General features: G+C 37.0%; 1 protein-coding gene across 1 annotated transcript in view; it reads left to right on the forward strand.

The window, feature by feature from the left end:
- The first annotated feature begins 10,951 nt into the window (after positions 1-10,951).
- The window catches only part of LOC105554747 (60S ribosomal protein L23a), a 13,159-nt gene continuing 8,238 nt past the window's right edge, over positions 10,952-15,872 (forward strand). Inside the window, exon 1 of the mRNA XM_012001316.1 lies at positions 10,952-10,973. The gene's annotated coding sequence lies outside the window, so the exon portion shown is untranslated. The remainder of the gene's footprint in view (positions 10,974-15,872) is intronic.

Raw genomic sequence — 15,872 nt, forward strand, 5'->3', positions numbered from 1 at the left:
AAGACCCCGAATAACCAAAGCAATCTTGAGCAAAAAGAACAAAACTGGTGACATCTCACTACCTGACTTCAAAATACATTACAAAGCTATATTAATCAAAACAGCTTAGTACTGGTATAAAAACAGACACATTGACCAGTGGAACAGAATGGAGAGCCCAAAAATAAACCCATACACTTACAGCCATTTGATTTTTGACAAAGATGCCAAGAACACACAATGAGGAAAAAACAATTCTCTGTAATAAATGATGTTAGGAAAACTGGATATACACCATGCAGAAGAAAGAACTTGGGCACTTACATCATATACAAAAACAAACTCAAAATTGATTAAAGACTTAAATGTAAGCTCTGAAGCTGTAAAAGTCGTTTGAAGAAAACAGGTGGAAAACTCCACAACATTGGTCTACACAATGATTTTTGGCTATGATCCCAAAAGCATAGGCCACAAAAACAAAAGTAGACAAATAGAATTGCATCAAATTAAAAAGCTTCCATACCACAAAGAAAATAATCAATCGAGTGAAGAGACAACCTATGGAATGGGAGAAAATATTTGCAAGTCATATAACTAATAAGGGATTAATATCCAAAATATATAAGGAACTCAAACAACTCAATAGCAATAAATCAAATAACCATATTTAAAAATGGGCAAAGGACCTAAATAGACATTTCTCAAAAGAAGACATACAAATGGCCAACAGGTATATTAAAAAATGTTCAACTTCACCCATCTTGCAAGGAAAATGCAAATTAAAATCACAATGAGGTATCACCTCACACTTGTTAAAATAGCTATCATCAAAAATACAAAAGATAAGTGTTGATGAGGATATGGGGAAAAGGGAACCCTTGCACACTGTTGTTGGGAATGTAAATTAGTACATCCATTATGGAAAACAGTATGGAGGTTTTTCAGAAAATTAAAAATAAAACTACCAAACAATTCAGCAATATCTCTACTGGGTATATAGCCGAAGGAAATGAAATCAGTATGCGGACTCGATATCTGCACTCACATGTTTATTGCAACATTATTCACAATAGCCAAGAAATGGAATCAACTTAAGTGCCCATCAATGGATGAATGGATAAAGAAAATGTGGTACATATATACGTGCAATGGAATACTCTTCAGCCTTAAAAAAGAAGGAAATCCCATCATTGGCAACAACATGGATGGACCTGGAGGACATTATTATTATTATTATTATTATTATTATTATTATTATTAAGACGGAGTCTCGCACTGTCACCCGGGCTGGAGTGGAATGGCGCGATATAGGCTCACTGCAACCTCGGCCTCCTGGGTTCAAGAGATACTCCTGCTTCAGCCTCCCGAGTAGCTGGGATTACAGGCACCTGCCACCATGCCCAGCTAATTTTTTTGTATTTTTAGTAGAGACGGGGTTTCACCATGTTGACCAGGCTGGTCTGGAACTCCTGACGTCGTATTTCACCCGCCTCAGCCTCCCAAAGTGCTGGCTGGAGGACATTATTTTAAGTGAAATCAGTCAAGCACAGAAAGACAAATACTGCATGAGCTCACTTATATGTGGAGTCTAAAATTGTTGAACTCATAGAAGCAGAAAGTAGAATGGTGGATATTAGATGCTGGGGGTGGGAGGTTGGGCAGGTGTTGGTCAAAAGTACAAAATTTATTTTAGATTGGAGAAACAAGAGATCTATGGTATAACATGGTGACTATAATTAATAACAATATATTGAATTCTTGAAAATCACTGAGAGTAGATTTTAATTGTTCTTACTATAAAAAATGGTAAGTATATGAGATAATGCATATGTTAATTAACTCAATTTAACTCTTCCACAATATATGCATATTTCAAAACATCATATTGTATACAATAAACATATACAATTTGTATGCATGATTCCACTTGTATGAGGTATCTAAAACAGTCAAACACATAGAAGCAGAGAGTAGAATGGTGGTTACCAGAGGCTGAGAGAGTGGGAAATAGGGAGTGGGTATTCAATGGGTATAAAATTCCGGTTATGCGAGATGATAATTTCTAGGGATCTGCTATATAACATTGTGCCTATAGTTTAAAAAACTGTATTATATACTTAAAAATTTAAGAGGTTATCACGGGGTTGTTGTAAGAACTAAAAAATTGTCAACCTAGAAGTTCTTAGCACAGCCAAGAAATTTTTTATGTTACTTTTTTTTATTAAATGACGTTCATTTTTGTTATCAATGTAAAAAAATGTAGGCATTTAAATCATATGTGAGGTATATTTTTGATATCACAATCATGATTTAATTAAGCATTACAGAATTTTAATAGAAATTCTAATCCACGTTTCAAAGAGTTGAGTCTTTAAAATTGCATAACAATTTTATATCTTAAATTTACATTACTGTATCCTCAATGGTCCTCATAATTCTCATTTAGACAGTGTGCTCCCAATACGCTTTTAAAAAAATTATTATGGGTACATAATAGTTGTATATATTTATGGAGTACATGTGATGTTTTGATGCAAGCATGCAATGTGTAATGATCAAATCAGGGTAATTGGTGTATCCATCACCTTAAGCATTTATCATTTCTTTTTGGTAGGAACATTCCAATTCCACCCTGTTGGTTATTTTTAAATACACAATATATTATTGTTAACTATAGTCACTCTATTTTACCACACTAAAAAATTTTTTTCAAGGTTGATAAGTACAGTTTTAGATTTTTACAACTAGATGTCTTGGCACTGTGAGATAGTCTTAAAAGATACAGAAAAAAACTTGAAATGTAAGCCAACAATATAGACTGTAGTACCATTTCTGGATTAGATGCTAACAGATGGTGTCAATAATTCTGGAGCCTGAAAAAATGTATACTGATTTGGCTAAATTCATTTTGTTTATAAGTAAGTTGCCTTCCAACCAATTCACAAAAATCTTAGATTTTGTTTGTGGGGCTTTTCTTCTAACATTAATTATCTTCTTACCAAAAATTTTGTCTTTAACATGCTTCCCAGGAAGAGGTTAAACAATGGACGCATACACAGTACATGGCAAAATTACTCTACATTTTATGAACCGAATTGCTGTCTTCTGTAAGTCTATTTTTGAATAGCTACAGAGAATATTATTGTCAGTCAATGAGTAACAAAATCATAGTTGATAAAACCAAGTCAAAGCACACCGGATCATTTTGTTCTCTCATATTTGAGGTTTGTGCCATAAAATATATAATACCATCTGATATGTTGCACTTGTGTAGCATCTCACTGATTAGAAAAGTGTTCACATCTCTTTTCATCTGATCCTCACAACAATCTTATGAATACACAAAATTATCCAGACCTTACAGATGAGGAAACTAATATTTAAAAAACTTAAGTGATTTGCCCATTTGCCTCACAATAAGAAAAGGCAGTTCCAGAATTCAAACACAAGTCTGCTGATTCTGGTCCCTTTACTGCACCAGAGCTGCCACGCTTTACCTTGTGAAGGATACATTAGGCCTCATAGCAACAACCTATTGCTCCATCAGTAACTAAACCATCCTGATTAAAAGTCCAAAATAGATGTTTCTTATGCTGAACTCCAGTCCAATGGAAAGAGTTATAGCAAGTGCTACAATTTTAAAATATTTTGACATTTTAGTTATGATTTCCCAGAATGTGTACCAATACGTGTCATGAGAACAGACAAGCTATATCATTGTCTGATCTGGGTAACTGAATTGAGCACTAACCCCTATGTATTTTCTTATTTGCAGAAGAAACAATGTATAATAAATATGTTACTTGTGTCACCCCATAATAATAATTACATGCAATAATAATAGTACTACTTGTCAGATACTGAGCATCTATAATAAGCCAGATTCTGTTGGGCACTCTATGTACATTTCCTCACAGAATTATCTGTGAAGCATGTGTGTGTATCATTTTACAGATGAAGTATCCAGTGGCCAGGGAGATGTAATAATTAGATTGAGACCATATAGCTAATAAGTGGGAAAGCTGGGATTTAAACAGAGACTGACTCCAAAACAAATTCTGTTACCCAATACGCTCCTAACACAAGAGTATGAAACCATGTATGGTTTCAAAAATGAAAGGATGTTTTAATTTTAAAAATGAATGAATGAATAAATAAATAATAAAAGCAGGAGCACTTAGTCAAATTATGGGTTATTTTTAAAACAACCTTTAAGGGATCATTTCCTAATCAGTAATTTTATAGAATTTTCTCTCTCTCCCTCCCCCTCGTCTCTCTCCATAGGTATACTTTCTAGTATAATAGAATCTGTCTCTATCTATGCATCTATGTAGAGACATATACATCTACATACATATATATATTTAATACTTTCTAGTTCACGTTCATTTTTTTCCTTAATTTCAGAGAAATTATAAGTGTATAGTGGTACTTTCAATTCCATTACAACCCTACAAGGTACTTCCTGCCTTCGCCCATTGTATGATTTTATCTCCCTTCTTAAAATGAGAAGCCTAGTTCTCAACAATATTGACTCATTTAATCCAATACACGTAGAATAGTGTATATCTGCCTGTATGTTTGTAACCATTAATCAACTTCTCTTTATCGCCTCCCACCCACACACTCTTCCCAGCCTCCCGTAACTATCATTCTATTCTCTACCTCAATGAGATCAATTTTTATAGCTCCCACATGTGCATGAGAATGTGCAATATTTGTCTTTCTGTGCCTGGCTTATTTCACTCAACATAATGTCCTCCAGTTCCAACCATGTTGCTGCAAATGACACAATTTCATTCTTTTTATGGCTGGATATAATAGTATTCCATTGTGTATATATAACACATTTTCTTTATCCATTCATCCATTGACGGACACTTAGGTTGGTTCCATACCTTTGCTATTGTGAATAATACTGCAATAAACAATTGAGTGCAGGTATCCCTTTGCTACACTGATTTCTGTTCTTTTGGATAGACACCAGTAGTGGGATTGCCAGATCATATGGTAGTTCCTTTTTTAGTTTTTTTGAGAAATCTCCATACTGTTTTCCATAGTGATTGAACTAATTTACATTCCCACCAACAGCGTACAAGAGTTCCCTTTTCTCCACATCCTTGCCAGCATCTGTTATTTTTTGTCTTTATAATAATAGCCATTCTAACTGGAGAAAGATAATAGTTCATTGTGGTTTTTGATTTGTATTTCCCTGATGATTAGTGATGAACATTTTTTAATATGCCTGTTGGCCAGTTGTATGTATTCTTTCCTCCTTCTCCTTCTCCTTCTCCTTTTCCTTCTCCTTTTCCTTCTCCTCCTCCTCCTCCTCCTCCTCCCCCTCCCCCTCCCCCTCCTTCTTCTTCTTCTTCTTTTTGACAGGGTCTTGCTGTGTCACCAAGGCTGGAGAGCAGTTGCATGATCATAGCTCGCTGCAGCCTCAAACTCCAGGGCTCAAACAATCCTCTACCTCCCAAAGTGTTGGGATTACAGATGTGAGCCACTCTGCCTGACCTGTATGTCTCCTTTATAGAATTATCCATTCATGTTCTTTGCCCACTTTTCAGTAGGATTTTTTGTTATTTTATTGTTCACTTGCTTGATTTCCTTGTTCTGGATATTATTCCCTTGTCAGATTAATAGTTTGCAAATATTTTCACCCACTCAACAGGTTATCTCTTCACTCTATTGTTTCTTTTGCTATGCAGAAGTTATCAGTTTAATATACTCCCATCTGTCCCTTTTTAAAAATTTTCTGTGCTTTTAAGGCCCTAGCCATAAAATCTTTGCCTAGACCAATATCCTGAAGTATTTTCCATACATTTTCTCCTAGTGGTTTCATAGTTTGGGGTCTTATGTTTAAGTCTTTAATCCATCTTGATTTGATTTTTGTATATGGTGAGAGATAGGGGTCTAGTTTCATTCTTTTGCATGTGGATATCCAATTTTCCCAGCATCACTTATTGAAGAGGGTTGTCCTTTCCCCAGTGTATGTTAGACAGAGTCTCGCTCTGTCGCCCAGGCTGGAGTGCAGTGGCGCGATCTGGGCTCACGGCAAGCTCCGCCTCCCGGGTTCCCGCCATTCTCCTGCCTCAGTCTCCCGAGTAGCTGGGACTACAGGCGCCCGCCACCTCGCCTGGCTGGTTTTTTTGTATTTTTCGGTAGAGACGGGGTTTCACCGTGTTAGCCAGGATGGTCTCGATCTCTTGACCTCGTGATCCGCCCGTCTCGGCCTCCCAAAGTGCTGGGATTACAGGCTTGAGCCACCGCGCCCGGCCCCCAGTGTATGTTCTTGATGCCCCTGTCAAAAATTAGTTGGCTGTAAATATGTGGATTTACTTATGGGTTCTCTATTCTGTTCCATTGGTCTATGTGTCTGTTTTTATACTAATACCGTGTTGTCTTGATTACCATAGTCTTGTAATATATTTTGAAGTCAGGTAGTGTGATGCATCCACCTTTGTTTTTTGTGAGTTTTTTGTGTTTTGGGGTTTTGTTTGTTTGTTTGTTTTGCTTTTGCTTAGGATTGCTTTGGCTATTTGGGCTCTTTTTTGATTCCATGTGCATTTTAGGATTGTTTTTTCTATTTTCATGAAAAATGACATTGGTATGTTGGTAAGAATTACAACGAATCTGTAGATTGCTTTGGGCACTATGGTCATTTTAACAATACTAATTCTTATGATCCACGAGCATGGGATGTCTTCTCATTTGTTTATGTCATCTTCAATTTCTTTCATCAGTGTCTTGTAGTTTTCCTTGTAGGGATCTTTTATCTCTTTGGTTAAATTTTTTCCTAGATATTTTATTTTTTGTAGCTATTGTAAATGGGATTGCCTTCTTTATTTCTTTGTTGTCTATTTCATTACTAGTGTATAGAAATACTACTGATTATTGTATGTTGATTTTGTATCCTGCAGTTTTACTGAATCTGTTGATCAGTTCTAAGAGTTTTTGGTGGAGTCTTTTGGTTTTCTAGATATAAGATCAGGTCATCTGCAAAGTGGAACAATCTGACTTCCTCTTTCCCAATTTGGATGCCTTTTTCTTGCCTGATTGCTCTGGCTAAGACTTCCAGTACAATGTTGAATAGAAGTGGTGAAAGTGGGCACCTTTGTCTTGTTCCAGTTCTTAGAGAAAAGGTTTTCACCTTTTCTCAAATAAATATGATGATATTAGCTATAGATATGTCATATATGGCCTTAATTATTTTGAGGTATGATATTTGTATGCCTAGTTTGTCCAGAGTTTTTTTCTTTAATCATGAAGGGGTGTTGAATTTTGTCAAATGCTTTTTGTTTGTTTATTGAGATTATCATATGGCTTTTTTCCTTCATTCTGTTGATGTGATGTATCATGTTTTTTGATTTGTATATATTGAAGCATCCTTGCATCCCTGGTAAAAATCTTACTTGATCAATCCCATTGCTGGGTATATACCCAAATGATTATAAATCATTCTGCTATAAAGACACATGCACACATGTATTTATTGCAGCACAATTCACGATAGTAAAGACTTGGAACCAACCCAAATGCCCATCAATGATAGACTGAATAAAGAAAATGTGGCACATATACACCATGGAATACTATGCAGCCATAAAAAAGGATGAGTTTGTGGCCTTTAAAGGGACATGGATGAAGCTAGAAACCATCATTCTCAACAAACTAACACAGGAACAAAAAATCAAACACCACATCTTCTCACTCATAAGTGGAAGTTGAACAATGAGAACACGTGGACACAGGAAGGGGAACATCACATACCAGGGCCTGTCTGGGGGTTGGGAGTAGGGGAGGGATAGCATTAGGAGAAATACTTAATGTAGATGACAGGTTGATGGGTGCAGCAAACTACCATGGCACGTGTATACCTATATAACAAACTTGCACGTTCTGCACATGTATCTCAGAACTTAAAGTATAATTTAAAAAAAAAAACCTTACTTGATTAAGGTGTATTATCTTTTTCATATGCTGTTGGATTTGGTTTGTTAGTATTTTGTTGAGGATTTTGCATCTATGTTCATCAGGGACATTGTCTGTAGTTTTATGTTGTACCTTTGTCTGGTTTTGTTATAAGGGTTATGTTGGCCTCATAGAATTAGTTAGGGAGAATTCTCTTCCCTTCAATGTTTTTGAATAGTTTGAGAAGGATTGGTATTAGTTCTTTATACAAGTTCAGCAGTGAATCCATTTGGTCCTTGGCTTTTTATTGTTAGGAGACTTTTTGTTATGGATTCAACCTCAGTACTCATTATTGCTCTGTTCAGGTTTTCTATTTCTTCCTGATTCAATCTTGGTAGTTTGTATGTTTCTAGGAATTTATCCATTTCCTCTAGATTTTCCAGTTTGTTGGCATATAGTTGTTTACAATAGTCTCTGACGATTGTTTGTGTTTTTTGTGGTATCAGTTGTAATATCCCCTTTTTTTATTTCTGATTTTGTTTATTTGGGTCTTCTCTCTTGTTTTCCTGGTTAATTTAGCTAGTAGTTTATCAATTTTATCTTTTTGAAGAACAAACTTTCATTTCATTGATCCTTTGTTTTTTTTTTAAGTCTCTATTTCATTTAGTTCTGCTCTTATCTTTATTATTTCTTTTCTTTTGCCACCTTTGGGCTTGGTTTGCTCTTGCTTTTCTAATTCCTTGAGGTGCATTGTTAGATTGCTTATTTCGAATCTTTTTTTTAAAATGTAGGCGTGTATTGCTATAAACTTCCCTTTTAGCACTGCTTTCGCTGTGTTCTATAAATTTGGGTATGTTGTATTTCCATTTTCATTTGTTTTAAGAAGTTTTCTGATTTATCACTTTATTTATTGACTGAAAAATTGCTCAGAAGCATGTTGTTTAATTTCCATGTATTTTATAGTTTCAAGGTTCTTCTTGGTATTGATTTCTACTTTTATTCTCCTGTGGTCTGAAAAGACACTTGATATGATTTCAACTTTTTACAAATTTGTTGAGACTTCTTTTGTGATCAAACACATGATCAACTTTGGAGAACATTCCATATGCTGATGAGAAGAATGTGTATTCTATAGTTGTTTGATAAAATGTTCCATAAATGTCTGTTACGTCCATTCAATCTAAAGTCCAGTTTAAATCCAATGTTTCTCTTTTGATTCTCTGTCTAGATCATCTGTCTAATGCTGAGAGTGGGGTGTTGAAGTCCCCCACTATTCTTCTGTTGAAGTTTATCCCTTTCTTTAGATCCAGTAATATTTACCTTAGGAATCTAGGTGCTCAGTGTTGGGTGAATATATTTTAGAACTGTTATATTCTCTTGCTGGATTGATCACTTTATTATTATATAATGACCTTCTTTGTATCTTTTGTTTTACTGTTTTTTACTTAAGGTCTGTTTTATCTGATATAAGTATAGCTACCCCGATTGCTTTTGGCTTCTGTTTTCATGGAATATCTTTTCCCTTCCCTCTACTTTCCATTTATATATATGTATTTACAGGCAAAGTGCATTTTTTGTAGGCAGCACATAGTTGGATCATTTAAAAAACCCATTCATCCTGGGCAAAAGCTGGAAGCATTCCCCTTGAAAACAGGCACAAGACAAGGATGCTGTCTCTCACCACTCCTATTGAAAGTAGTATTGGATGTCCTGGCCAGGGCAATCAGGCAAGAGAAAAAAATAAAGGCATCCAAATAGGAAGAGAGGAAGTCAAGCTATCCCTGTTTGCAGATGACATGATCCTGTATCTAGAAAACTCCATATCCTCAGCCCCAAAGCTCCTTGATTTGATAAACAACTTCAGCAGAGTCTCAGGATACAAAATCAATGCACAAAAATCAGAAGCATTCCTACATACCAACAACATGCAAGCTGAGAGCCAAATCAAGGATGCAATCCAATTCCTAATAACCACAAAAAAGAATAAAATACCTAGGAATACAGCTAAACAGGGAGTGAAAGATCTCCACGAGGAAAACTATAAAACACTGCTCAAAGAAATCAGAGATAACACAAACAAATGGAAAAACCTTCCATGCTCACGGATAGGAAAAATCAGTATCATTTAAACGACCATACAGCCCAAAGCAATTTATAGATTCAATGTTATTCCTATTAAACTACCATTGACATTCTTCAAAGAGCTAGAAAAAACTACTTTAAAATTCATATGGAACCAAAAAGAGCCTGAATAGCCAAGGCAATTCTAAGCAAAAAGAACAAAGCTTCCTTCTGTGCCTCAGGTATTTCTCGTGACTTTTCTATTGGATTCTAGTGTTCTCTCCAAGATGTTCTATTCAAGGTGTAATTATCTATTTGTAATTTTGGTTCTTCTTTCTGGAGAGAACAAGTGTTGGATGTCTCTAGTCAAGCATCTTAAACCAAAAACCTCTCTGATGTTCACTTATGTGGACATAAATTTTCACTTCTCTGGGGTAAATGCGCAGGAATGTAATTGCTAGGTTGTATGTCAAGTGTATGTTTAATTTTATAAGAAACTGTCCAACTATTTTCCAAAGTGACTGCATCATTTTAGATTCTCAGCAGCAATGTATGAGAAACCCAGTTTCTCTGCATCTTCACCAGCATTTGCTAATGTCAGTATGTTTTATTTTAACCATTCTGATATATATGTAATACTATTTAATTGTGGTTTTAATTTGCATTTCTCTAGTGGATAATGATGTTGAGCATTTTTCATGTGCTTATTTGCTTATTCATAGTTTTCAGCACACAGATCTTATATGTGTTTTGTTAGAATTATACCTAAGTATTTTATTTAATTTGATAATTGTAAATGGTATTGTATTTTCAATTCTGATTCCACTTGTTCACTACTAGAATACAAAAATACAATTGATATTTATGTGTTTATCATGTGTCTAGTGATCTTGTGCATGTGAAGTGCTTTGCATGTAAGATCTCAGTGCTTTCTGGTAAATTCATTAGGATTTTATATTTAGACAATAAAACATTTGCAAATAAGAGAAAATTTCCTTTTTTTTTTTTTTTTTTTTGACAGAGCCTCACTCTGTTGCGCAGGCTGGAATGCAGTGGCGTGATCTTGGCTCACTGCAACCTCCCCCTCCCGGGTTCAAGCAATTCTCCTGCCTCAGCCTCCTGAGTAACTGGGACTACAGGTGTGTGCCACCATGCCAGGCTAATTTTTTGTATTTTTAGTAGAGATGGGATTTCACTGTCTTAGCCAGGATGGTGTCGATTTCCTGACTCCATGATCCACCGGCCTCGTCCTCCCAAAGTGCTGGGATTACAGGCGTGAGCCACTGCACCAAGCCTATTTCCTCTTTTCTAATTTGTATGTCTTTTATTTCTTTTTCTTGCCTTCTTGTACTGTCTAGGACTTCTGGTATATGATGAATAAGTGATGAGCATAGACATCCTTGCCGTGTTCTTGTTCTAGGGGAATAGCATTCAGTATTTCATCATAAAGTAAGATGTTAGCTGTAGGTTTTCTGTAAATGTTTTTTATCACGTCGAGGATATTCTCCTCTATTCTTAGTTAGGCAAGAGTTTTTATCAGGAATGAGTATTGAATTTTGTCAAATGCTTTTTCTGAATCAGTTAATATGATCATGTGGTTTTTTTTTTTTCTCTAGCCTGTTAATATGGTAGATTACACTGATTTTTGAATATTGAACAAGTATTGCATTTCTGGAATGAACCCCACTTGGTTGTAGTATATAATTCTTTTTACATGTTGCTGGATTCGATTTGCTAATATTTAGTTGAGGATTTCTGCTCTTATCTTTTTTTTTTTTTTTTTTTTTTGAGACGAAGTCTCCCTCTGTCGCCAGGCTGGAGTGCAGTGGCGCCATCTCGGCTCACTGCAACCTCGGCTTCCCGGGTTCAAGCGATTCTCCTGCCTCAGCCTCCCGAATAGCTGGGATTACAGGTACGTGCCACCACTCCCAGCTAATTTTTGTATTTTCAGTAGAGATGCGGTTTCACCATGTTGGCCAGGATGGTCTCAATCTCCTGACCTCGTGATCTGCCCATCTAAGCCTCCCAAAGTGCTGGGATTACAGGCGTAAGCCACCACACCCGGCCTGCTCTTATCTTTACTATGTTCTGCTTTCTGCTTGCTTTGGGTTTACTTTGCTCTACTTTTCCAGGTTCTTGAGGCAACAGCTTAAGTTGTTGCTTCTAGAGCTTTCTTTCTTTTTTCTAAGCATGTAATGCTACAAATTTCTCTCTCAGAACTGCCTTAGCTGCATCCCACAAATTTTAATATGTTGCATTTTCATTTTCATTCAGTTCAATGTGGTTTTGATGTTCTTTGAGACTTATTTGAGCCATTAGATTATTTGCATGAGTGCTGTTTAATTGCCAGTGTTTGGAGATTTTCCTTTTATTTCTCTGTTACCGATTTCTAGTGTGAAAACATTATGGTCAGAAAACAATCTACACATGATTTCCATTCATTTAAATTTTTAGAGGTGTGTTTTATGGCTCAGGATATGGTCTATTTTAGTCAACACGCCATGTACTTTTGGAAAGTATGTACGTTTTGCTGTTGTTAGGCAGAGTGTTAGATTCAGCTGATTAATGGTTGTATTAGTTTTCTATGGCTGCTGTAACTAATTATTACTGGCTTAATAGCTGAAAACAACACAAATTCATTATTTTACAGTTCTGTCATTCAGAAGTCTAAAATGGGTCTCACTGGGCTAAAAAACAGTTTGTCAGCAGGGCTGCATTCCTTTCTGGAGACTCTAGGGGAAAATCCATTACCCTGCCCTTTCCAGCTTTGAGAGGCTGCCCACATTTCTCAGCTCATGATTCTTGTATTCCATCTTCAAAACCTGTTGTGGGTTGAGTTTTTTCACTTTATATCACTCTGACTTCCACTTCTGCCTCCCTCCTCCACATTTAAGGATCACTGTGATTACACTTAGCCTGCTCAGGTAATCAAGAACTAACTCCCTATTTTAAAGCCAGTTGACAAGCAACCTTAATTCCATCAGCTACATAATTTTCCTTTGCCATGTAATGTAAGAAACATACAGGTTCTGGGGATTAAAACATGGATATCTTTAGGGGAGATATTATTCTGCCTACCACAATGGTGTCTTTCTGTTCTTCTGTATACATGCTGATTTACTATCTAATAGTTCTATCTATTGCTGAGAGGGGTTATTAACATCCCCAACTATAATTATGGATTTATCTGTTTTTTCTTTCAGATCTACCAGTTTTTGCTTCATATATTTTGAAGCTCTGCTCTGTGATGTACACATTTAGGAGCAAGGTGTCTTCTTGTGTGTTAAACCTTTTGTCATTATGCGATGTCCCTCCTTATATCTGGTAATATTTGTTCTGAGGTCTGTCTACCTTATCTGACTTTAATATAGCCACCCCTGCTTTATTTTGATTGATGTTTGCATGATATATCTTTTCTATTCTTTTACTTTCAATCTCCTTATATCAGTACATTTGAAGTGAGTTTTTATGGAGAGCATAGAGTTGAGCCCTGTTAATTTATCCACTCTGCCAATCTGTGACTTTAAATAGATGTACTTACATTTACATTTAATAAAGATTAATGTGCTAGGGTTTATGTCTTCCATTTTATTATTATTATTTTTTCTTTGTTCTCATTCTTTTTCATTGAAGTAAAATTCATACAATTTAAAATTAGCCATTTTAAAGTGTATGATTTAGTTGCATTTATTACATTCACAGTGTTGGGCAATCATGCAACTATGTAGTTCTGAAATATTTTCATAAGTTGTCTCTTCACTCTGTTGATTATTTTATTTGCTGTGAAGAAGCTTTTTAGTTTAATGTCATTCCATTTGTCCAGTTTTGCTTTTGTTTCCTGTGCTTTTGGGGTCATATCAAAAAGTCATTATCTAGACCAGTGTTGTAGCCTTTCCCCTAAGTTTTCTCCCATGAGTTTTATAGTTTCAAGTCTTATGTTTAAGTCTTTAATCCATTTTGAGTTGATTTTGTGTATGGTGTGAGATAAGTGTCCAAGTTCATTCTTTGGCATGTGGATATCCAGTTTCCCTAACACCATTTATTAAAGAGACTTTTTTTCATTGTGGGTTCTTGGCATCTTTGTAAAACATCAATTGGCAAGGGAGAGGTTCCAAGATGGCCGAATAGGAACAGCTCCAGTCTACAGCTCCCAGTGTGAGTGACACAGAAGACGAGTGATTTCTGCATTTCCAACTGAGGTACCGGGTTCATCTCACTGTGGCTTGTTGGACAGTGGGTGCAACCCATGGAGCATGAGCTGAAGCAGGGCAGGGTATTGCCTCACCTGGGAAGCACAAGGGGTTGGGGAATTCCCTTTCCTAGCCAAGAGAAGCAGTGAGAGATGGTACCTGGAATATCGGAACACTTCCACCCTAATACTGCACTTTTCCAACAGCCTTAGCAAACCAGGAGATTATATCCCACGCCTGGCTCGGAGGGTCCCATGCCCACAGAACCTCACTCACTGCTGGCACAGCAGTCTGAGATTGAACTGCAAGGCAGCAGTGAGGCTGGGGGAGGGGCATCCACCATTGCTGAGGCTTGAGTAGGTAAACAAAGTGGCTGGGAAGCGCAAACTGGGTGGAACCCACCGCAGCTCAAGGAGGCCTGCCTGCCTCTGTAGACTCCACCTGTAGGGGCAAGGCATAGCTGAACAAAAGGCAGCAGAAACTTCTGCAGACTTAAACATCCCTGTCTGACACCTTTGAAGAGAGTAGTAGTTCTCCCAGCATGGAATTTGAGATCTGAGAATGGACAGACTGCCTCCTCAAGTGGGTCCCTAAACCCCAAGAAACCTAACTGGGATGTACCCCCCAGTAGGGGCCGACTGACACCTCATACAGCCAGGTGCCCCTCTGAGACAAAGCTTCCAGAGGAAGGATCAGGCAGCAACATCTGCCGTTTGCAATATTTGCTGTTCTGCAGCCTCTGCTGGTGATACCCAGGCAAACAGGGTCTGGAGTGGACCTCTAGCAAACTCTAACAGACCTGCAGCTGAGGGTCCTGACTATTAGAAGGAAAACTAACAAACAGAAAGGACATCCACACCAAAACCCCATTTGTATGTCACCATCATCAAAGACCAAAGGTAGATAAAACCACAAAGATGGGAATAAACCAGAGCAGAAAAGCTGAAAATTCTAAAAACCAGAGTGCCTCTTCTCCTCCAAAGGAATGCAGCTCCTTGCCAGCAATGGAACAAGGCTGGATGGAGAATGACTTTGATGAGTTGAGAGAAGAAGGCTTTAGACGATCGGTAATAACAAACTTCTCCGAGCTAAAGGAGGATGCTTGAACCCATCGCAAAGAACCTAAAAACCTTGAAAAAAGATTAGATGAATGGCTAACTAGAATAAACAGCATAGAGAAGACCTTAAATGACCTGATGGAGCTGAAAATCATGGGACAAGAACTACGTGACACATGCACAAGTTTCAGTAGCCGATTCGATCAAGTGGAAGAAAGGGTATCAGTGATTGAAGATCTAATGAATGAAATAAGTGAGAAGAGAGGTTTAGAGAAAGAAGAGTAAAAAGAAACAAACAAAGCCTCCAAGAAATATGGAACTATTTGAAAAGACCAAACCTATGTCTGATTGGTGTACCTGAAAGTGATGGGGAGAATGGAACCAAGTTGGAAAACACTCTTCAGGATATTATCCAGGAGATTTTCCCCAACCTAGCAAGGCAGGCCAACATTCAAATTCAGGTAATACAGAGAACGCCACAAAGATACCCCTCAAAAAGAGCAACTCCAAGACACATAATTGTCAGACTCACCAAAGTTGAAATGAAGGAAAAAATGTTAACGGCAGCCAGAGAGAAAGGTTGGGTTACCCACAAAGGGAAGTCCATCAGACTAACAGTGGATCTCTCAGCAGAAACTCTACAAGCCAGAAGAGAGTGGGGGCCAATATTCAA

The sequence above is a fragment of the Mandrillus leucophaeus genome, unplaced genomic scaffold (assembly GCF_000951045.1).
Source record: "Mandrillus leucophaeus isolate KB7577 unplaced genomic scaffold, Mleu.le_1.0 Scaffold659, whole genome shotgun sequence".
Lineage (NCBI taxonomy): Eukaryota > Metazoa > Chordata > Mammalia > Primates > Cercopithecidae > Mandrillus > Mandrillus leucophaeus.